We start from the raw sequence: 24270 nt of genomic DNA, 5'->3' as shown, positions 1-24270 counted from the left end.
GTATCTATGTATCTATGTATCTATCTATCTATCTATCTATCTATCTATCTATCTATCTATCTAAAGCATCATCTTTAACTGATTTATATAATTTTCTCCTTTCCAAACTTCAAAAAATAAAATAAATAAAATAAGAAAAAGACATTTAGCTTGTCTTCCTCTTGAAGTGATTTTTAAAGAAATATGTTTATAAACTTAAAGCAGAAATCTACATTGACATTATTTGTGGATGCCAAATCATAGGTAGAATAACATATATAGGTTAAAATGAGCAATGACATTCATTTTTTTTAACTATCTGTTTATGTAAAACCTAAGCCTTAGTCCTTCTTGCTGACATTTTTAGAAATATAGCCTTTCCAGTTATCTGAGAACTTCCTACATGTTTTCTTGTTTGTTTGTTTTGTTTCTTTTAATACATTCCCAATACTGCCAGTCTGTAATAATTTAAGGCAACTTCTTTTTCCTCTTAAATGTGAACATTGTTCTTGAGGTTATACCAAAATTTAACTTACCTTCTGATGAAAACACAAACATCACATTGCCTTCCAAACTGAAGCTAAATTTTAACCCATCATTTTACAGGAAAATGCTGAAAAATCTTTCCTAGTTTTCTTGGGAAAGAATTTTATGTACAAGGTAGATTAGTAGCTTGTATTCTTGTTGATAATTCCTTAATAACAGAGAGGTTTTATGCCTGAGGGTGAGGCCCAGAACTTGTGCTATGGCTTATGTGATTGCTAAATATATTTTGTTTGTTTGTTTCTGTTATCCTGTTCAGGCATGACTGGATGGTGAGAAACGGTTGCTCAAGATAACTCTATCAAGTTCTACTCATAGGCTCTGAGAGATTTATAGCACAGTTACTTAAGTGAAACTTTATCTATATTAATATGTGTTAAATCTAATGGCATTAGCAGTGAGACTATTTGGATGAAACATAAGTCCTCTTGGAAGGAGTGCAAGGTTCATTATTAGTAAACCCTGAGACACTTTTGTGGACTGGTTTTGTGGCTTCTGAATTGAACTTTTCATTAACTTCTAGAGCTTCAGTGTTTTCTCAAAAACTTCATCTGCATCATAAACATAGCAACTTAGGTTTACTTCTGAGTTTGTTAGATTTCATAGATGAATAGGAAGAAATTATCATTTAATAACCAAATCAGATATCAATTTAGCTTTTTAATTATTTTATTTAAAGATATAGACTCAAAATTTGGTCTCTTAAAACTTTTATTCTATCTGAAGCCATGGGATATAATTTGATTGAAAGAGAGTAAGCCTTATTGAAGTATATATGTGGTCAGAATAGGTTTCCAGTAGTTGACTTTGTAATAGGTGGATAGGAAGTATTAGGAATACATTCTTTTCCTGCCTCTGTACGTTTACCATGGAGAACAACACTTCCTATATTTAATAAGTAGGCAGTGCTCATCTAATATACACAACTTCCTTTCATGTCTAAAGTTGACACACGGATATGTGAACAACCCAGGCCTGAATAGAATACACAATCTCTGCACAGAGATTGACTAAAGCCACCCAGCCCTTGGTAGGACCCTTCGAAAAATATTGTGAAGGATGTGTAATTCTAATGAGTTTTAGCTGCCCCCCCAAAAGTCATAAATTAACTACATCTGTGCTGTTAATATATTACGGGGTGCCAACAATCAGGCATTACATTTACACAGAGTTCTGCCTTTGCCGACCCTGTGGGGTACCGTGGACTCAGTGCTAGTCTTTACAAATGGAAGAAGAAAGCAGATATGAAAGAATTATCAGGCTTATGATATCTCAATTAGACTTTTTTAAAAAAAATTCTTATCAGAAATAACCTTTGTGTGAATATACAATTATAGAACACATTTATAACAGTATAATTTCAAAGTAGCCCAATATTCATGACTTTTCCTTAACTTACTCAAACTACATAATTCTGAACATATGCAGTCTACTTTTGGAGCTTAAGGCAATTACCATTGTATACACATCCCTGAAGGAAAGGCTTTGGCTCTTTGCCCTCTGTCAGCTCAATATGTAGAGAGAGTGGGTTTCATACACATATATTGAATGCAACATGATTTACACATTAGTGTCTAAAAGGAGATTAAATGAGAATAGATAGTCAGACCCGGTTTAGCCACATTTAAGATTCAATTGCATGATGTATTGCATAACTGGTGTTTTAGACTCTGGGAAACCTAGGTTGATCTTGAACCTGGACTCTTACATAGTGACTCCTGTTATTTGAGAAATATCATGCTCTTCATATTGCTCAGTTTATAAGTACATGCTCTTTCTCCTTGCTATCATACACCCCACAACACTTTTTCAATAGGAACTTTAAGCCATTATTTTTCTTAGCTTTCTCTCCTCTCTTTTTCCCAGGCTAGAGAAAGAAACAAAGATAAATGCTTGCATTACTTTCAGTGTTCTTTTTTCAGTCATTACACATAACAATTGTTTATTATGGCTAAATTTGATCTTATTTTTAACCTTCTAGAGGATAAGCTTTCTATTCTGATTAGCATATATTTCTATACATTTGTCTCAATATACATATAACCTAAATATACACACATACACACACAAATATCTATCTATCTATCTATCTATCTATCTATCTATCTATCTATCTATCTCTATCTATCTATCTATCTATCTATCTATCTATCTATCTATCTATCTATCTATCTATCAACCTATCCTATCTATTTATACCATATATAATATAGATATATAAATATATTGATATATGCACATATATGTATGGATACATGCATAGAATCTGATGGTTTTGTAAATGAAAAAAAAAAGTTGATGTATGGAAAACCCCAGAGGTAGAAAACTCTGCAAAGATAAAATATAAACCCCTCTGAGGTCCAGAGCACTGTAATTGAGTGCCCTTTTGATGTTTTCTTGGAAGGTTTTCCCAGCAGACTAGATGTCATTCCATGAACATTGGAACCTCTGTTTTTGTTCAAGTTTTGTGAAAACACACACAATCAAGTGAAAACTATGCATTACCATACTGCAAACTGAATAAGACCATAGACTACCTTGATTTTAATTTTGGCTTAAGTCTCTCCACGTCTCACATTCCACAAGTATAAAATGAGCATAATACGGTTTCTTACAGTATTGGGATAGGAATTAAAATTAACAACAAGATGAAAAATGTTTTTTCACTGTCCTAGAAATAGTAGCTCTACTACCCTACCATTAATAAAACACCTAAACCCCATAGGAATAAGTAATGTGGCTGTGTATGAGAGGATTGTATAGTGCTGCCCAAATATCTTTATGTCCAGGACTGTGGATTTCTACATGGGCAAGCTTGATCAACTCTTGATATATACAGATTGCAAAAATGGAAGGAAAATGGAATCCAAACCTGAAAAAAAGCCAGAGATACATGGAAACATTTCAAATTTAGATGCAGCTCTGAAGTACCTTCTGTATTCCCATGGATTGCAGGCCTCGAGAGGATTGTGGGAAGGGGCCATGGGATTAGCTACGATTTTCCCTTTAGAAAGGCTTATGTTTTCTTCCTTTTTGTTTCATTAGAATATTTCATTATGAGTTAGCATTTTCCATCCAGAGGCATCCATCCACTAGAATACAGCTAACATCACAGCATGCTTTAATTTGTAGCTACACATATATGAATCTTAATTTCTCGATACAGGTTTGAGTGACAATTATATTGAGCTGTAACTCACATTCAACCCACGACATGTCTTACCCAAATGGACTTTGCTATGTCTTTCAGTATTTTCATTAGGTCATGTGGCTATCATGACATTCTCTTCAATTTCTCCAAAGTATCTGTCCCTACTGTCATTATTCTCATGCCCCATAATCCCCAGTCCTATACCACCACGAGCCTACTTTCTATTTACACTGATTTCCATAATCTGTGTATTTCTTTAGTCTGTGTACCTACTCTAATTTATTTACTGTATTTATTCCTTACTCATTGCTGCAAAAGTGTGTACAGGTTCGGAATGATGCAACAACATTGTTCTGACAGAAATAAAATCATTAGAAGCAAGGCAAAAAGACCTCAGGTGCATACTAGTTTCTGCAACAATCCAGAAGTTGTAGGGCATAGCCTTGATATTTAGAATGTTTTAGATGTTGTAATGGAGAAATATAACGCCCCCTTTGCTAAAATTTAAGTTTCATACACAATTATAAATAGTTAAATGCCTTATAAAATTTAAGCCACTCATTCTTTTATTCAGATATTAGTTAAGCCATGTAATCAGTATCACACATTATGCTTAATTTCTCACGACAATCCCATAGCATCAAGTAGATCTATATTTTTAGATATACTTTAACGATGAGACTGAAACTAAGGAATGCAGCGACTCCTCCCAAGTCACTCAATGCACACAGCAAATAAATAAAATAAGATAAAATAAAATAAATAAAAATTGAATTCCTTTCCCTGCATCATTGCAGACCCTCCATCAAGTTACACATTCTGTTCTCAAACAGCCCTATTTTCTTACAAAGACTGCTCAGGAACTAACTTCACATGACTTACACTGCTCTAAGTCCCTATCCCCAGCTCCCTGAGATTTTAGCTTAGATTCTTCTCCACAATAGAGAGCACCTTCTCTTTAACTGAGACTGTGGGGCTGAGGACAAAAGTTCACATACAGAAGCCTTCTCTGTCTGGGTTTGCTGTGGCCTCAGCTGTTACCTATGCAGAAGGGCTTAGCTCTGCGCTCTAGACTCTTTCTATCCTTCTCTTCTTTCACGCCTCAGCACACAATACTCTCTCCTGCTTATTAAATCCCAGGAGGCTTGGTGCAAAATAGTAATACAAATAACGTAGAACAAAATAATGTGTGATCATTTTACAGAAAGAATCACAAACTAGAAAATTCAGTTGGAAAAGACAAAGAAACAAGGAGGAGGGAGCAGAAATGGGGATCACAAAGTCAGATTCCAGCAGCAGCAGCCGCATCAATAATAAACGCCAGAGAAATGTCTAATCACCTTACCAATCATTGTGGTCTCTTGCTGTGTTTAGTACAGTGTGTTTCGGGGTAGATTGCTGGTTTTCTAGCCACTAAGTGCCTTCAGGTGGAAGGTACTGGCATTTCCGCAAGTTGTGCACAATTTAACCCGGGGCAGGAATCATCTTCTGCAATAGACAGGGCTGTCTACATGCAGGCTGGGTTTCTAGAGTGCACTGGCACTAGTCTTCTTTGAGCGGAAACAGGGCCAAGCCAGGCAGGACTGCATTGATGGATCAGTCAGGCTTGTCTTGGTACAGTAACCTAATAAACTCCAACTGTGCAAGGCACCGCTGGTGCTGAGAAACCCGATTGTTCATAGTAACGGGACTCTCTCCAATGCGGTTGGTGAAAAATTCAAGTGGTCCTGTCTGCTAGTAATATCCGGGGCACTACCTCATCCATTTAATTAACCCCTCGAGAGCAAGCCAAGGAACTGCTCTGATTACAAAATAATAGGTCCATCAGGCACAATTAGGACCCAAGTGAAACATGGCAGTTTGCATGAAAACGATTGAAGTAAACAATCCCAGGCTCTGAATGGGGCTCTCTTCCTAATTAACCCTTAGAGGGCTAATCTGTTTGCCTGAACAAAACCTAGCATTTGCCAATTGGCATGTTGGAGAAGTGATTTTTTGCATCAGATCTTGCTAAGCATGGCACCTGTGAGTTAAAAGGACAATCCCCAAAGACCTACACTGAAGAACATCTGAAAACGCTGAATGGACCAAATTATGATTTGATGAAGAATTAGTAGATCATAGAGCTCTCTCTATCCAGGAAGAGGAAGAAAAAACAAAAAACAAGAACCAAACCAGATCCTTGGAAGTTCAGAATTTCTGAACTCACAGCTTAAGGCCAAGATACGTATTCGCCTCCAACAGTTCTACCAAACCTTATGTAATTTTGGCAGCCAGTAGGTCACGGCTTACATTATGGGTGCAGTTTGCTTTAAAGTGAGAGTAGGAGAAGAGAAGATAGTTGGGTTTTCTAGCTACACACAAATGAGCAAACAAAAAATATGCAAGCCATGTCTCAAAATATATTCCAAAGTCCATGGTTTTTGTTGTCTCCTTCTGAAATGTGTATTTCCTTGTTCATTGCCTATCTCCAGCCTCTAGAACAGTTCACAAATAAAGAAAAAAATATTTAACCATTGTTATTTATGCCAGGAATCTCACACACACATGGATAATGGACATATATCTAGTTGTACGCATATCAGCATACAACCATAAAACCTAATTATTTTGTGACTTTTTCTGTGTCTACACTAATAACAAGGATGGGTGTTGTATAAGAACCCAAGATCCCTTTTTGCTCAGAACCTCAACATTTTCAGTGTTGGAGACCCATAAGTCTATCACGTTAATTTACCTTGTATGTGTCACAGGGAGAGCTGAATCTCCATAATTTTGATTGTCAGAACACGGGCATACATTTAAACCAATGAAACCTACTGACTGTGTGCCACAGGAAAAGCCTGAATCCTTCTCCATGATTTTAATTGTCAGATCGGTGGCAGAAATCATATGCATAATACATTTGATCAGTAGAGGAGAGTTGGGCTTGGCAAATATCAGAGGTTGGCTTATTTTCATTTGGGCAAATGAATCCTAAATGCTGGCTTTCATCTGCCTACTTACCATGCTTATTGAGCTATCTGTTCATGGTGGCAGCGTGGCAGTCACAGTGTGAGGCCATGAGCTCATGCTGAGAGGAAAGGCTTCTCAGCTGGGCTCCCTGTGATCCTGAAATTGTATCATGATCTCAACTCCTTTGGGGCATCCTAGTTGGAAACCTTAGCAGGAGAATAGGAATGCTCTTGGGTCCTGCACTGGACCCCTTGCCACACTATGCTCCAGAGCCCTGGGCTGTGTTCTCTTATGGAACTGACATCTTTAAATGATAAGATTGTGGGAATGTAAAAAATTTGTAAGTCTTTTGGAGAGAGAGAAAAAACTTACCCTTTCTTTCCCTATCTTCTTCTTTTTAGGTAGACCTAACAAATTTTTAAGATATAGAAAGTGCCATTATGAAACCCATCTGGCCCCTGAATAAGCAATTTGCTTTACATTCCTGGGAGTTGACCTAATGCTGTCAATATAATGTGAACAATAATGTGGCTATGAGGCTATCAATGTCCTTGCTTGCTCTTATAACTCTTCAGAATAATGGGGCTCAGTGAAACAATGTCCTCTTAACTTCTATCATGTGTGTAGTTACAGGCTACAGAAAAAAGCCCATCTTAAATTTCTATACTTGATCACCATTCTTTCTCCTGAGTTTTAGCTGAAATATAGACCTCTCATCTTCTTACTTTGTGTAATAAGCAGTATTTGCAGATGTGAAATATGGCTGTCAGTTGTTATTTTATGCCAGTTCTCAAGTTTCAAATTATGCAGGATCACATACCCTTTTTGATGTTTACTAGCATGAAATATTTTATAGTAAGAGTCCTTTAAAAATATCATGGAACATGAAATAACAATGAACATGCTCTGTCAGTCTTAATTAACAAAGGGCCCATTAACAATTGACAAGGGATTCCTTGTTAAATTGTTCATGGAAGAAAGTTGCTAATAAGAATGCTACATATTTACCCCCCAAATTACAGGTTTTAGAAGATTTCCTAAACTCTCACATGTTGTCTTTATTGACTTGAATATCAAAAAGGAAATAGGGTATCATTCAAAGTAGAATCTACTATATTTTACAATAAAAAAATACATGTGTTAATCCCAATAGCTACCTTATCAATTAATTGCTGGGATGCATGAGGAAACCAGTCCTATAGACCCAAAACTGCAGGATCCCCATGACACAAGGCAACAACAGGATGTCTGAGAGGAGTCCTAGTGAGTGAGGTTCCAATATTGTTAGTGTTACAGAAGGCAGAGGCCTCTCACCAGACCAATGAATCATTGCAATGAATATTTGCAAGAAAAGAAGTGTGGACAAAAAGGTGTATTGTGGGACACACTGTGATCACTACAGCTTCGACAATGAATTTTTCTTTTCTTTTGAAGGGAGGTTGCAAGGGCGGAGGGACAGGGAGATGAGAGGGATTGGGATTGGAGTGCATGATGTGAAATGCCCAAAGAACCAATAAAAAGTTAAAAAATAAAAGCACTTATCAGAAAAAAAGAAAGAAAGAAAGAAAGAAAGAAAGAAAGGAAGGAAGGAAGGAAGGAAGGAAGGAAGGAAGGAAGGAAGGAAGGAAAGAGAAGAAGAAATGTGATTTGTTTTGGTAGAGATAGCTCAAAAACCAGACACGGGACAATGTTGAGAATCCATTTGTATAAGTGGTGTGTTCTGAGACCACGTTGCCTCTGTGGAATGGGTTCTCTCTAGTAGAATATGGCTTGTTGGGTTGTTTTGTTGACTCAGAACAATTAATGTTCTTGGTAAGTTCTAGGGTGATTATAGTTTTTACATGTTTAGAAAGCCTTCCTTAGTGAGGTAATCCAGTCACAAAAGAAGTCATTAGATATGCACTCACTGATAAGTGGATATTAGCCCAGAAACACAGAACACCCAAGATACAATTTGCAAAAGACAAGAAAATCAAGAAGAGGAAGACCAATGAGTGAATGCTTCGTTCCTCCTTAGAATAGGGAACAAAATACCCATGAAAGGAGTTACAGAGATAAAGTGTATCGGTAAGATGAAAGGACGGACTATCCAGAGACCACCCGACCCGGGGATCTATCCCATAATCAGCCACTAAACACAGACACTATTGCATATGCCAGCAAGATTTTGATGAAGGGAACCTGGCAGAGCTGTCTCGTGTGAGGCTAGGCCAGTGCCTGGCAAATACAGAAGTGGATGCTCACAGTCATCTATAAGATGGAACACAGGGCCCCCAATGGAGAAGCTAGAGAAAGCACCAAAGGAGCTGAAGGGGTCTGCAACCCTATAGGTGGAACAACAATATGAACTAACCAGTACCCCCAGAGCTCGTGTCTCTAGCTGCATATGTAGCAGAAGATGGCCTAGTTGGCCATCACTGGGAAGAGAGGCCCCTTCCCATTGCAAACTTTATATGCCCCAGTAGAGGGGAATGAAGTGGGAGTGGGTGGGTAGGGGAGCAGGGCTGGGGGGTTTGAGGGTGGATATAGGGATCTTTCGGGATAGCATTTGAAATTTGAAATGCCTCTGTGCAGACTAAGTTCGAGGACCAGAGACACTGAAACTTATAGAGGAGAAAGTGGGGAAAAGCCTTGAAGATATGGGCACAGGGGAAAAATTCTTGAATAGAACAGCAATGGCTTGTGCTGTAAGATCAAGAATTGACAAGTGGGACCTCATGAAACTGCAAAGCTTCTGCAAGGCAAAAGACACCATCAATAAGACAAAAAAACCACCAACAGATTGGGAAAGGATCTTTACCTATCCTAAATCAGATAAGGGTCTAATATCCAATATATATAAGGAACTCAAGAAGGTGGACTCCAGAAAGTCAGATAACCCCATTAAAAATGGGGCTCAGAACTGAACAAAGAATTCTCACCTGAAGAATACCAAATGGCAGAGAAGCACCTGAAAAAATGTTCAACATCCTTAATCATCAGGGAAATGAAAATCAAAACAACCCTGAGATTCCACCTCACACCAGTCAGAATGGCTAAGATCAAAAATTCAGGTGACAGCAGATGCTGGCGAGGATGTGGAGAAAGAGGAACACTCCTCCATTGTTGGTGGGATTGCAAGCTTGTACAACCACTCTGGAAATCAGTCTGGCGGTTCCTCAGAAAATTGGACATAGTACTACCGGAGGATCCAGCAATACCTCTCCTGGGCATATATCCAGAAGATGTCCCAACCGGTAAGAAGGACACATGCTCCACTATGTTCATAGCAGCCCTATTTATAATAGCCAGAAGCTGGAAAGAACCCAGATGTCCCTCAACAGAGGAATGGATACAGAAATTATGGTACATTTACACAATGGAGTACTACTCAGCTATTAAAAAGAATGAATTTATGAAATTCCTAGCCAAATGGATGGACCTGGAGGGCATCATCTTGAGTGAGGTAACACAATCACAAAGGAACTCACACAATATGTATTCACTGATAAGTGGATATTAGCCCAAAACTTAGGATACCCAAGATATAAGATACAATTTGCTAAACGCATGAAACTCAAGAAGAATGAAGACCAAAATGTGGACACTGTGCCCCTTCTTAGAATTGGGAACAAAACACCCATGGAAGGAGTTACAGAGACAAAGTTTGGAGCTGTGATGAAAGGATGGACCATCTAGAGACTGCCGTATCCAGGGATCCATCCCATAATCAGCTTCTAAACGCGGACACCATTGCATACACTAGCAAGATTTTGCTGAAAGGACCCAAATATAGCTGTCTCTTGTGAGACTATGCAGGGGCCTAGCAAACACAGGAGTGGATGCTCACAGTCAGCTATTGGATGTATCACAGGGCTCCCAATGGAGAAGCTAGAGAAAGTACCCAAGGAGCTAAAGGGATATGCTACCCCATAGTTGGAACAACATGATGAACTAACCAGTATCCCGGAGCTCTTGTCTCTAGCTGCATATGTATCGAAAGATGGCCTAGTCGGCCATCACTGGAAAGAGAGGCCCATTGGACTTGCAAACTTTATATGCCCCAATATAGGGGAATGCCAGGGCCAAAAGAATGGGAATGGGTGGGTAGGGAAGTGGGGGGCGCTATGGGGGACTTTTGGGATAGCATTGGAAAGGTAATTGAGGAAAATATGTAATAAAAAATATTAAAAATTAAAAAAAAAGAAAAAAAATTGAAATGCATATAAAGAAAATATTTAATTAAAAAATAATAAATGGGAAAAAGCCTTAAATAAGACATTTAATTTTAAAACAAAGGGGACTATTTAAATAAACATTTTTAAAAAAATCTTTATTTTATTTTAATTACATCTGCTTGTGTTGCAGGTGTGCCCAGAGACCATAGTTGCTGGATTCCTCTAGAGTTGTAAGTACAGGTGCTTGTATCCAATGTGGGTGCTGGGAACCAACTCAACTCCCCTTTAAGAGCAATATGTGCCATCTCTTCAAACTTTAATCTGTGGATTTTTAGTGGCATGATATTATTAGTGAGATCTTACACTTGGCACTTACATTGGCATTTAGTTATCATCAACTGAACTCAATTTGATCATCACAGTAATGCTAAAAAGTAGATATAATGGGATCATCATTGCTATGTTATATAAGAGGCAACAGAGTGTGAGACAGATAAAAGGTCTTGCCATAGGCATCTCCTGGGGTTGTTGTCTCTTACCGTACTTTTAAATTCTTCCCATTATTTTCTGCACTTAAAAGTAAATCTCATCTAAGGAACTCTATTGAGCAATTTTGGATCACGGTGATATTAAGAATTAGTTCTCTAGAAGGATTAACATAACTAACACATTCGAAGGGTCTTTGCTCCTCTCCTGATTTGTGTCCAGACCACTCGGATTTGATGAAAACACAGCTTTTCTATTCATCCATGTATATATCCATGTATGCCTGTATTTGTGCTGTTTGTATTAGCTTAAGGTACTGCAACAAAGTATTATAAGAAAGAAGTTTAAATAAGCCTCGTTTCTCCAGCTGGAGAGATAGCTAAGTGGATACGTGCAATCTCTGAGCACTCATGAGGATGAGAATTTGGACCCAGCATCCACTATTAAGTCTGGCACCCTGCAAATGCCTCTAACTCTAGCTCCAAGGCATCTAAAGCCTGCCTTCAACTCTCTGCACATACATAAGCCAGTGTGCCTATATTCAGACACATACATGCAAATATAAAAAATATAAATACACAATGACAAACATCTTTTACATGGTTTATTTGTTTCCCACAGTTCTAGAGCATGGGAAGTCCTAGCATGAAATGTTGGCAAGATATGTTGGATTTAGAAGTTCGATAATGACTTCTAAAAAGCCATTATCATGTTCTGTCCTCTGATGATCTGTTTTTGCCTGACAAAAGACAGATCTTCTCTCCTGGGAGAGAAGAGAGCAAAATTTTTGTAGGAGTATCAGCTTCTTAGTCTAAAACCATCCTTATGATTTCATCTTACCATGAGTACTTCTCAAAGGCCTCATTTCCAAATATCCTCATGCTGCTGCTTAGGGATCTAGAATATGAATTTTTGGTTTATAAAACAGATTTATTCATTCAATTGCAATCACCATGTACTTAGTTGTGATAAGTTTATTCAATGGTGAAAATCAGTTGCCATTACTCTTTTGTGGGGCAATATAGGTGTTTATTATCCTTGCATCACATTTGAAACAATGGCCATAAGCTCTCAGCAACCATTGTCAATCAAGTTCAATATGAACCATTGTCAATATGAAGTGGATTGTGTTCCTTCTCATTTCTGTTTATGTTCATTTAATATGGCTTTGTTATTACGTAAAATTATGCTTTTCAGCTGTTTGTATCTTTTCAACTTTTACCCACTCTTGGTACTCCTTCATTCTGTTCTAACCGATCATTGTATTTTTGTTGTACATTTCTCCAGGGTTTATCACCTTGAAAAACCTTGTGTTTCACTGGCTTTTCTCTAGAAGGTTTTCTATGCACATGTACACAACACTCAAGCTAACTTGTATCAAATTCCTACTTATATCAAGAGGTCTAAATAAATACAGACAGTTAGTTGAATCTCCACTTAAAACATAAGGAACTTAATACCAGAAATATTGATATCTTGACCCAAATCAGCCACTGCATGAGTGAAAAAAATTAGACATATATCTAGGTAACATTTGATTCTAAAGCTTTAGTTCTTTCTGTATCATTCTCTTTATTCTGTCAGAAAAATAAATATAATTATAAAAACAGATATAGAAGGAAACGTATTTGTGGATTGTATCTTCTGTCCTAGCATGAAAACAGATAGCCAGAGACTATTCATTAATAGTATGACTGCCTTGGTTGTAACCACTCAGTTCTCAAGTATCTGAGCCCTGTTATACATGGTATAAGTCTTTAGGAAATGCACTTGTAATAGTCTTGTTAAAGTATATGTTTCTATTAGAATAGACATTTTACCTTTGGGCATCTTCCTCCACTAAATATTTAATTACAAATAGTGTCTTTCATAGTACTTCAGCACAAGGCAGGGCCAATTGCAAATAAATAATGAAAAATGCTGACTTGTGTTTTTCCATTTGTGCATGTTCTGGAAAGAGTCTAGGATAACTAGTGTCTTCAACACCATATGGGCAGAGTCTGAAAACTCGAATCCTCACTCTGCATTCTCAGACCTCTTATGACACGCAGGCAGATACACTTTTAACCTTCCTCCCCAGGGCTCTCTTAGGGCATAGGCTTGCAGAGGACATTAAATAGAATTTGTAATTCTCCATTCAGATCATTCTCTATCTCTAAGGTTTTTTTATTTAAGTTTTATTGTATTATGATGAGAAATGATACATAATTTAAATTTATCTGAATCTGTTAACATTTAGAAACCTATTTTGAGTAAATGGGCTTACATGACATTCTTCTTTTCCTCTTGTACCCTACCTTTTCCTGGAGAGCGCCACCCCCTTCAAAACCAGCAACGCCTTTCATTTTTTTTTATCATATACTTTAAAATTTATTAAATATTGTAACAATAAAAATGAATATTATAAAAGTTGTTTACCCACGTTTTTCTCAATATAAATTTCAAATAAATCCAAATATATTAACTGTATGATATTTTAAAATAATATATGACTATTGGTTTTTTAATAAACATAAATAAAATCTGTTTGTTTGTTTGTTTTGTTTTTAGTAGAGCTTAAAATCTTGGCTCTTACTGTGGTAAAAACACAAAATAAGAACAGTTTGTGGACATTGGAGTTCATGGTAATGAGGCTGTACTTGAATGTCCCTCACATCATCAAAGGATTTTACTTTCATAGTAGATAAGCTAAGAGTTGACAGTTCTGCTGCGCCAAGGAATGAATGGTAGGCACGATTTTTGGATACAGATTTCCTGCTACAGTCAAAGCTATTTGACTTGAGTGATTGTCATCATTCTCAGCCAGCAGGGAACAGGTTACATTCATTTAAGAAATGTTTTGTGTATTAAGATGGTCTATTCATAAAGTCATTCATCAACTGTTTCAATGAACAATGGTTCTGCTTGGAGGATGGCACAGATGTTAGGTGAGGGTAAGATTCTGGTTCCTTGGCTGCGATGATTTTGAAAAGTATTCAGTCCTCTTCATCAAAATTGATACAATAATTATAAATATCAAGCAAAGCCTTCAGTCTCACTATTTGCTGTTCTCTTACAAGCCACCTCCAAAAGTAATTGTCTACATTTCTTTTGGCTGTATAAATAAATTTGAAATTTGTAAGCTGTTCTGAAAACCACAGTATAGTGTAAAAACATCAAGTAAATAATCCTAATAGAGAGGCTGATATAGGAGAAGCATGATTTCAAGACCATTATGTGGCACACAGCAAGACCCTGTCATGTACAAACAAGCAGAAAGTGTACATGAATTGTACAATATTGGACCTATTTCTCCCATTACCAAATTAGAGAGACCACTGGATGACAGCCAACAAATTTCTAATTCCTCATATTTTTGAATTTCAATCGATTAGGGTATATTGGTAATATTAATTTTCACATTAAGAGACATTAAGGAAAAGTGATTGTTACGTCCTGTTAATTTTTTTGTTAGAGGTGTAATTATGTTTTTGTAGGTTTGTTGAAAGATTACTTTCTTGCTTCTTCTAGGGTGTAGTTTCACTCCCTGTGTTGGTGTTTTCCATCTATTATCCTTTTTAGAGCTGGATTTGCGGAAAGATATTGTGCCATTTTGGTTTTGTCATGGAATATCTTGTTTTCTTCATCTATGATGATTGATAGTTTTGTTGGGTATAGTAGCCTGGTTTGGCATTTGTGTTCTCTTAGGCTCAGTATGACATCATCCCAGGATCTTCTAGCTTTCATAGTCTCTGGGTATTGTGGGGCTGGCTGCAAAGTTTTCTATCTCTAAGATTTTAGTGAAGTTGAAACTTCAATAAGTCAACCATATAGTTGGCCTGGAAGTGGCACCTCAATACAAAGTACTTTGCCTACTAAATATTCTTTGACATGAAGAATCATATGTCCTAACAGTAGGATTTCAATTTATTTGCATCTCTTATGAGTTTTTAAACAATAGCCACTTGGTAAATGAGGCAGAAACTCTCCTTATGGATATATATATATATATATATATATATATATATATATGAATGACGAACACAGAAATTATATTTTATTTGTGTTATTTCTACTTTCACCAGTATAATATATGTTAGATTGCTATTCAAATCTTTTTGCCAAAAGGCCATGTCTGGACCATTAGAGACAGGAAAAAGCAAGGTTATAGAACATTTCTGAATTCATGTATTTTCAACTAAAAACACAAAATACTGTCTAAAGTTTCCTCTCTATTTGGTTCTAATTTTTCTTTTGCTCTTTGGTGATTATGGACTGATTTAGTATTTAATTAAAGTTCTCTAATCTTGGCTTACTATTTCCATGATGATTCATAGCCTCATCAGTGGCCACTTAAATTCTAGCCTTACTTGCCTAGACTTCATCAACTAGATGCTGTTTCAGCATGCTTCACCTCCAATCCTCTTCCTGACCACCCTCTGGCTTCTCTGGAAGAAAGGTTTAAACTTTCACATCACTGTTCATTATCAAAGCAAGCTAAAACAGAAACTCAACCTGTGCAGGAACCTGGAGGTAAAAGCTGATGGAGAGGCCATGAAAGAGTGCTACTTACTGGTTTGCCTTTTGTGTCTTGCTAAGTCTACTCCATTATAGAATCCAAGGTCAAGAGCCCAATTAGTGGCCCAGCCACAGTGGGCTTGGCCCTCCCATACCAATCATCAATTAAGATAATACTTTACAGTCTTGCCTACAGTCCAATCTTAAGCATTTTCACAACTGGGTTTCCTGACTCTCAGATGACTTTGTGTCAAGTTGACATAAAATTATCCAGCACACCTGAGATACTGAAAACTTACTTGATTCTTTAATAACTCCAGTTTAGGGGGAAGCTCCAGGAGCCTGACACTGTTACTGATGTTATGGTGTGCTTACAGACAGGAGGAGCATGGCATGTCTGTCCTCTGAGAGATGAGAGGCCCAACAAGCAGCTGAAAAAGTCAGGTACAGATACTTACACCCAACCAATGGACAGAAGCCGGGGACCCTGTGGTTGAATTAGGGAAAAGATGGAAGAAGCTGAGTAGGCAGGTGGCCCCATAAGAAGACCAATAGTTTCAACTAGCCTGAACCCCAGAGATCTCTTGGACACTGAGCCACCAATGAAGGTGCATACACTAGCTTATACGAGGCTCCCAATACATATACAGCAGAGGACTGCCTGGTCTGGCCACAGTGAGAGAAGAGGCACCTAACCCTCCAGAAACTTTAGCTCCCAGGGATTGGGGAGGTTTGGAGACAGGGAGAAGGTATGGGGTGGGGAGTAGTCAAAGGCTAGACCTGGAGGGGGTAGCAGCTGGACTGTAAAGGAAGATTCAACAACAACAACAATAAAGTCTGTAAAAGAGCGAGAGAATGTGAGTTAGAGGAAGAATGGAGGAATGGAAGAATGGAAGAAAGAACCCTTTACTTGATGACAACCTCATTGCTACTATCTAACAGATAGCTTCCTTTTTCACAGTAGACCTCCTCTGTTACGTCCTTAAAGGTATTGAGATTCAGCCTCAAGTCTAGAAAGTGACATAGCTGTGATCTGTTTCCAACTTCCAGGAGCTAATGATTAAATGGTGGTTTAAAAAGGTCTGTTTTTAGCATTTGGAGGTTAACAAAACAAATATGGCTTGTGCTCAAAAATATGCTGATAATTTGCTGACAAAATATTCTTTCTGTGAGTACTTCATCTGTGTGGTTGTGAAGGATGGATTGCCAAGAGAAAGACCTACACCAGTGAGAGGCTATTGAAGCCTAGTGGATGTAAATTATTCAGTAAATGGCGGATCCCTTCCCCAAGATGGAAACACAAGCAGAAAGGTAACTGAGAGTATCTTAGAGGATAGCAGTCCTATTGTGACTGAGGAATGGGAAGGCCAGACAAAGCACTGAAAAATGAACTAGGCCAGTGTCTAGATTAAACAAAAGGAACAATCAAAAGAGTCAGGGTGTACTGGTTAGTTTTGTGTCAACTTGACACAGCTGGAGTTATCACAGAGAAAGGACCTTCAGTTGAGGAAATGCCTCCATGAGATCCAACTGTAAGGCATTTTCTCAATTAGTGATCAAGGGGGAAAGGCCCCTTGTGTGTGGGACCATCTCTGGGCTGGTAGTCTTGGTTCTATAAGAGAGCAGGCTGAGCAAGCCAGGGGAAGCAAGCCAATAAAGAACATCCCTCCATGGCCTCTGCATCAGCTCCTGCTTCCTGACCTGCTTGAGTTCCAGTCCTGACTTCCTTGGTGATGAACAGCAGCATGGAAGTGTAAGCCAAATAAACCATTTCCTCCCCAACTTGCTTCTTGGTCATGATGTTTGTGCAGGAATAGAAACCCTGACTAAGACACAGGGTACAGAGAAACAGCTATAGAATCTAGGGTATTTGCTGCTGGTTTAGAGGACCCCAGTTCAGCTCAGAACCTACATGGGAACTCCAGTTCTAGGAGATCTGATGCTTCATCTTGCCTCCTCATTCGCTTGCCACATGTGGTGCACAGACTCTCTCTCTCTCTCTCTCTCTCTCTCTCTCTCTCTCTCTCTCTCTCACACACACACACACACACACACACACACACACACATACACACAGGGGGATCTTTTTTGAAAATCTCACAAAACTACACATTTTGACATGTATTTTTAAAAGAGAATATTATTTGAAAAACTAGGTCAGCCACTAGGAAAATGAACAATGATTCTGTGCCCTGCCGTGTGTCTCGCGATGTTAACTTAGGACAAGCCATACTGACCTCACTCTATTTTTGGAGCAAATACACCAGTTTCTCTTACTAGTGTAATTACAGAGTCAAAATATATTTCAATTCAATTGATTTTAAAAAGGAAATAACAATGACACTATAGGTTTAATTCTTTTATACTTTGGTGGCTGTATCACTGATGGTACCCAAAAAGAAGTATGATGTCTAAAAGAGGCAGAAACCTAGTGAAGTGCAGCCCTTTAGATCCATGGCCCTCTTCTGATTGTTTTTTTTTTTTTAAACTAAGGACTAGATGAATTTGCAGGTGACCAGAAACACTAAATATATTATTATGCCTCATAAAAGAATCTCAGCTGCCTAGAAATATGAAACTTAATGACGTTAATTAGAAAGCAATACTTGAATATAAGCACATTTTATTAAATATAATTTCACAGTTTAGCAGATAAAAATAACATGACTTTAGAGAACAAAGCATCAAGTATAAGTAGGGAATAATAAAAAGTAATAATATGTTACCCAAACCTAAAGGATGCCAGGAAAACCTTTGACCAGCTCACACTGCCCTATCTAAAGGCTCTGTAGGATATTTCAGGTTTCCCACACTCTCTTCTCAATCACTCTAAAAGATCTTGTGATGTCTGCTTATATTCACAATACTACTTTATTTTCACCCATTATCAATGTTAACTAATGAAGGCTGAATTTCTAAGGGTTTCCTTGTAACTTTCCCTTTCTCTATAAATAACTCTCCATGGGTGATAACATTCAGTTCAAAGGGTTTAAATGCATTTTCATGATAACTTGGAATTTATGTGTCTATCCCTGATCTTCTGTGTTATGCCAGGATTGTGTATCCTGCAATCTTTACATATTCAATTTGGGCATCATGTTAAACAGAGCACAACATTTCCTTTTGAGCACAGAATATTTTATTCCAACTTGCTTAGCCATCCACATGCTCCTTTATAGTTAAAAACAATTATCCTCAACTCAGTCGTAGAAGTGAAACATCTAGGCATCATTTTTGATATTTATGCTCCATTTATAACCTGCCCATCCCAGATCCAGCCCCTTGTATGTCAACTCCTTGTGTGCAATAGGACAGTTGTTATCTGCACTGATGAATCATGGCCCAAGGCATGAAAATCTCTGGTGAGTTCAAAGGCTCCCTGATTTCAGTGGTGTCTCCTGAAGGACATTTCCCAAAGGCAAAGGCAGCTTTCAAAGTGTGTATGGGCTTTTCTCATCTCTTTATTTTCAGCTTTCTAATCAATGCTTGTTGTAATGAAAGAGAATCTAATCTTCTACGATGACCCATGAGCTCTTAACTGATGTGAACTGGTGTCGTTTTCCCACTAGCTTCTCTGTCTTTCACTTATTCAATAAAATCAAACGGCAGTGCCCTTCCTACTGTTTTTGAACAATAAAATTCATCCCTGCTCCAGAGACTGGCTCTTTCTGGTCCTATGACATAAACTCCTAGCATTCTCACTTTATTTATCTGTTTATTTATTCATTTAGATAGTTTGTTTAGGAGCTTGCCATGGTACAGTGAACACGTGACATGTTTGCCAGGATTCAAACGCAGGTTGTGTCCACTAAGCCATCTCTCTGGCTTGCATCCTTATGGTTTTGTTCTTCTTTTAATGTAATGCTTCATGAATTTGCTTACATTCCATGTGCAGCGGCCATACTAATCTTCATAACATTCTACTTTTAGTTTATGTGCTTTTAAAGCAAGTGTTGTGTCTCTATTTTTCTGTAATTTTTTTTCTTTTCATTTCTATTTTAGTTCAACATTTCCTTCTTTATAGGACTTAATCTTGTCCCAGTTTCTAGCAGAGCGTTCTCTCTGACGAATTTCAAGGAAAGCATCAATGATAATTATCTTTCTCGTTTCATTATTGATCTTTTTCCCTCGGAGTATATGCATTAGTGAGGTCCTATCTGTAATCTATCAAGTTAGATGCAGATCATGACATATAGGAGACAGTACTTAGTAAATTATGTATTATATAAATTAGTGATGAAAATTTTAGTTCAGATATGTAAATTCTAGTGAATGTGGCATTGATCAAGAAAAGTTACTCAGCGTAGGTACATCTAGCTTGGGTGATATAGGACTGAGAAGAGAGGCCCAGACCTTTGGGCTTCTCAAATGGGAAAGGAACAGTATGGACAGATGGCAACAAGGCACAACATAAAATGCACCGTGTTATCCAGGTTTAGCTCTCCCTGTCCAGTGGAGTCACTAATTGTAGACGGCAATCGGGTAGGTCTTCTCAACTTCAGCACTGCAGACATTAGGGCTTTCATGGATCTGTGCATTGTGGGATATTTAACAGCTTTCCTGGCTTTGGGCCACCAGATCCAGCAGTTTATGACAACTGAAAACACTCCCCAATAAAACCAAATATCCCCAGAGGGAAGGAGAGGTAAACTTAGCTCTGGCTAAGCTTTCTGTAGTTTCTTCCACACTCATTTTTCCTCCAAAAGTAACTATCACATTAGTTATGGGGAAGCCATCACCTTTAATGGCAAATTCTCAAAAATGAAATAAAAAGTGTCTTTGGCTTCCATGGTGATATGCAGCAACTGATGTTTCCTTATGCATAAATGTAAAATTTAAAGTTAGAGAGAGAGAGAGAGAGAGAGAGAGAGAGAGAGAAAAGAAAAAAGAAGAGTGTTCAAAAGCTCAAATGAGTGGGTAGCAACCCTTCAGATACATTTAAAGTTAGAGAGAGAGAGAGAGAGAGAGAGAGAGAGAGAGAGAGAGAAAAGAAAAAAGAAGAGTGTTCAAAAGCTCAAATGAGTGGGTAGCAACCCTTCAGATACCAAGGCCCATATATCGTTCTGTGGAGTCCTGGATATATGCAGAGTCAGCAACTGTGAGCTCTGCCACATAGTAGCTGTGTGACCTCCAGTGTGCTCCCCAATGTGGTTAATCGTGAGTGTTTTCTTTTTTGTAACAGGTAATGTGAACCCTGTATTTTAGAGGACTCCTATGAATAAACGAAGCTATGAGTAAAAATGTGTAGCTCAAACAAGATTCTCTTTGATGACAATATATGGGATATTTTTTAAAACAGAACTGTTTGTGTCATACAAAAACCGCTAATACAAATATACACAATGATAAAGAATCACTCGACAGTGAAAATATTCAGGAGCTGACCTTATGATGTGTGTCAGATGGAATCTGACAGGAGTCAAGTACCAATTAAGCTCCTGCATTCCAATTACACAATGGGCTCCTTGATCATTGAGACCTTCTTAATTAGATCTAATCTTTATTCCTGGCACTGACTTTGACACTTTTAACCTCTGATTTAACAATTTTAGTTTTGAAGTTTACCTTGCTGCCAGAAGTAGAATTGGCATTCCTGTAGCACTTTGGATTTTGAAATAGGAAGGTAGAGGAAGAACAGAACAGAAAAATCACGTGTTCTCTTGGACAAACCTTCCTAAGAGAGAAGCATTAGGGATCACCTTTAAGAGTTGTTGTCCAGTGATTTTATTGCAATTTGACAATTCAGGTCTCTTCACTTGTCTGTGCCCAAACTGTAGAAAACCCTTTAATGTCATTTCAAGAAGCCAGATTTCAAAATCCAGTTGCTGATTGTCTTGTTTAGGGACGAAGTCTCCACAACCGTCTCATCACAGACTCAACTCATATCATAATAGTTTTCATTCCCACAGAGAGGTGAGTATGCTTTTTCATGATACATTGTGGGTACAACACCTTGAAAATACATTAGACACATAGATTGATGTAAATATATTTTGAAAATTCCAAACTATGCTTTCAAAGTCATATTTATTTAGGTTTTCTGTATCATTTTAGATTTAAAATTTTTACAGTGAGAAATACCCCAGTTAAATATGAGGCTCTGTGTCATTTTTTCCTGTTGTTGCCTACCTTCCATTATTCTCTAAATCACTTATTTTCCTGCACTTAGGATATTTCTCTTAGCTTTACCTTTCTATGGATTTTCCTGTCTTTTTATTGCCATTCACTCAGAAAAATCAGAGCCAACATTCTATATGTGTCTCATGTTGAATTATAACACCTGGGTTTTATGGGTTCAGACATTCCCTTGGCATTGTTTTTATGGCTTGTGACTTGTGTATGGCTGTCTAGTACCTAGTATATGTCAGTACTATCATAGCACTGGTACTTGTCTTAGCCATAGCCTTTGATACTGTAACTCTCCTTCCCCATCTGCTTTCTGATTGATTTAAAACCATGTCCAAAATTTCAAGGCCTCTCTTCAAGCATTCTACTGTTTTCTTTGCAGTCCTCATGCATGACTAAGTAGCACATCTAAAACTAAAGTTTCCAAGCAAGATACATGTTTTAGAATAGGAGATATCCCTTTAGGGCAGTATAAGTATTTGTCCAGTAAAACCTGTATCTGTGGTCCCTGACTGTGGACTCAGCTTTCTCTGGACAATAAATGACTATGGCTGGTCGTTTCAAGAATTTATTTTTCCTCTTACTGCTATGCCACTGTGTGAGATCAGGAACCATCTTACTTTTGTTGGTTGAAAATTCTTCATGAGTGATCAGATAACAAGGAAGGCAGCCCTTTTCTTCCTCATAATGCATTGGCTACTACAAATTATTTTGTCTGATTGGCACAGCTGTCCACCTGTTCATCCTTTCATATCTCAGAACCATAGGGTCTCAGGAATTATACCTCCCAGAATTCCCCTTCACTTAACAGCTCAAGAGTGGATTCTACATCATGAAATGAATTTAAAACACCACAAACATAAGTAAGAAAGAAATAGCTAGATGTTGCAAAGTGTTATTGCTATTTCTCTCTCTCTCTCTCTCTCTCTCTCTCTCTCTCTCTCTCTCTCTCTCTCTCTCTCACACACACACACACACACACACTCAAATCTGCATACTCATGCTATTTTTTTATGGTGCATGAATCGAATCCAATCCATTTTAACCTCCAGTTGGCCATCAGACATATTTAATAATAAATGGTGATCACTTTTTCTTAACAGAGTTAACTAGAAAAATTGCAAAGCCTGGAACTGACCCAGGATCAAGTTAAAGTGAAGAATAATAAAGAACATTTAAAAGGACACACGTGTTTGGAAACTCATATAAAAGAGTAATTGTGCATTGTGTATCAAATCAAGATTAGAATCCATTTTTAATTAACTGCTAATGATTATGCTGTCATTTTTCTGTGTTATGCATATCTTCCTAGAACTTCTTAGGCTTAAGAGTACAATCAGCTGCTAAATTAATTAATTCAAAACTGGAACATTCTGAGATGCAGGAGCAGGGAAGGAAGCACTCCTAGACCATTTGCCATCTTAAAGAATGTGTCACAATCTAGTTTGTAGTTTCATACTGCTTATCAGACACCACCTTTGTTTATGTCAGAATCATCTTAAAAAGGCACTTTTCTCCTTTTCTTTTCTTTTAACATATTCAGGTAACATTACATAAACTAAGAAGGTTTTATTTCTGTATTTTGGTGTGTGTGTGTGTGTGTGTGTGTAAAACAACGATTAAGGAAAAAAGGCTATGAATGGGAAAGAGATCAAGGACATTCATGAAAGGAGTTGGAGGAAATAAAAAGAATAAAAGAAATGATGGAATTATGTCACACTTTCAAATATTACAAATTATTATTTAAACTAAAACATAAAATGATTTTAAACTAACAAAATACATATTAATGCTCTTGGAAAAGCCAAGAGCTGCATCACTGTATATAGTATTTAGATTTTTGGCAAAAAAAAAAAGTACTACATTAGTAATATTCATGATTCAGCTCTGTGGACATCGCCCTTCCCCATTCTACTTTGTCAGTTGCTTAGCCAAGTATGCTGAAAGGTTTTGTGTGTTTATATGTTTTTGTTGCTGGGCCCGTGATAGAATAAGATTTAGGTTCTGCTAGTCAGACCTCAAGAGCGTTCTTGTTATCTCTGTACAAGTTACCCCATGGTAGTGTGCAGTGAAGCCTGGGCTCTGTTTCTTCAAGAGTTCTTAGGTTAGTTCTGAGCCTCTGCTGCCTTTTAGATAGAAATGTGAGAAGCAATTTATATAGTGCATTTTTCTCCAAAATGAAGGGACTCATTTCCGTGTCACAGAGCTACAGACATTTCCGTGGAAAAACATCCATGGTCATTACCAGGAGCATTAGTGGCAATCTCTGACATGAAGCAAAGGATTCTTTGTTCTGATAATGACAAAAACGGGCACCTGGGTGAGGCTGACTATGACAGTACAGTGTATCTTGCTTTCAGCCTGCTGATATCTCAG

General features: G+C 37.7%; 1 protein-coding gene across 13 annotated transcripts in view; it reads right to left on the bottom strand.

Moving 5' to 3' along the window:
• The window catches only part of Lingo2 (leucine rich repeat and Ig domain containing 2), a 1228899-nt gene that overhangs the window by 126151 nt on the left and 1078478 nt on the right, over positions 1 to 24270 (bottom strand). The window contains exon 1 of one of the 13 annotated variants that reach the window (XM_085839429.1): positions 5019 to 5384. The exons of the other annotated variants lie outside the window; for them this stretch is intronic. The gene's annotated coding sequence lies outside the window, so the exon portion shown is untranslated. Of the gene's footprint in view, positions 1 to 5018; positions 5385 to 24270 lie in introns of those variants that run through there. 13 annotated transcript variants of the gene reach the window in all.

Source organism: Mus caroli, unplaced genomic scaffold, assembly GCF_978045245.1.
Source record: "Mus caroli unplaced genomic scaffold, Mus_caroli_1 scaffold_6, whole genome shotgun sequence".
Taxonomy (NCBI): domain Eukaryota; kingdom Metazoa; phylum Chordata; class Mammalia; order Rodentia; family Muridae; genus Mus; species Mus caroli.
The sequence above is the reverse complement of the archived record's forward strand: the minus strand, read 5'-3'. Positions and strand labels throughout refer to the sequence as shown.